Source organism: Bison bison, unplaced genomic scaffold (genome assembly GCF_000754665.1).
Source record: "Bison bison bison isolate TAMUID 2011002044 unplaced genomic scaffold, Bison_UMD1.0 scf7180017864134, whole genome shotgun sequence".
Lineage (NCBI taxonomy): Eukaryota > Metazoa > Chordata > Mammalia > Artiodactyla > Bovidae > Bison > Bison bison.
Window position 1 is genome coordinate 7,973,339 of NW_011494706.1, and position 647 is coordinate 7,973,985.

A 647-nucleotide genomic window follows, 5' to 3' on the forward strand; every position below is an offset into this window, starting at 1 on the left:
AAATTCCATATATATGCGTTAGTATACTGTATTGGTGTTTTTCTTTCTGGCTTACTTCACTCTGTATAATAGGCTCCAGTTTCGTCCACCTCATTAGAACTGATTCAAATGTATTCTTTTTAATGGCTTGAGTAATACTCCATTGTGTATATGTACCACAGCTTTCTTATCCATTCATCTGCTGATGGGCATCCAGGTTGCTTCTATGTCCTGGCTATTATAAACATTGCTGCGATGAACATTGGGGTACATGTGTCTCTTTCCCTTCTGGTTTCCTCAGTGTGTATGCCCAGTAGTGGGATGCTGGGTCATAAGGCAGTTCTATTTCCAGTTTTTTAAGGAATCTCCACACTGTTCTCCATAGTGGCTGTACTAGTTTGCATTCCCACCAACAGTGTAAGAGGGTTCCCTTTTCTCCACACCCTCTCAGCATTTATTATTTGTAGACTTATGGATTGCAGCCATTCTGACTGGTGTGAGATGGTACCTCATTGTGGTTTTGATTTGCATTTCTCTGATAATGAGTGATGTTGAGCATCTTTTCATGTGTTTGTTAGCCATCTGTATGTCTTCTTTGGAGAAATGTCTATTTAGTTCTCTAGCCTTATTTTTTGTATTGGGTCTATTTTATTTTTTCTTGGTAGTTG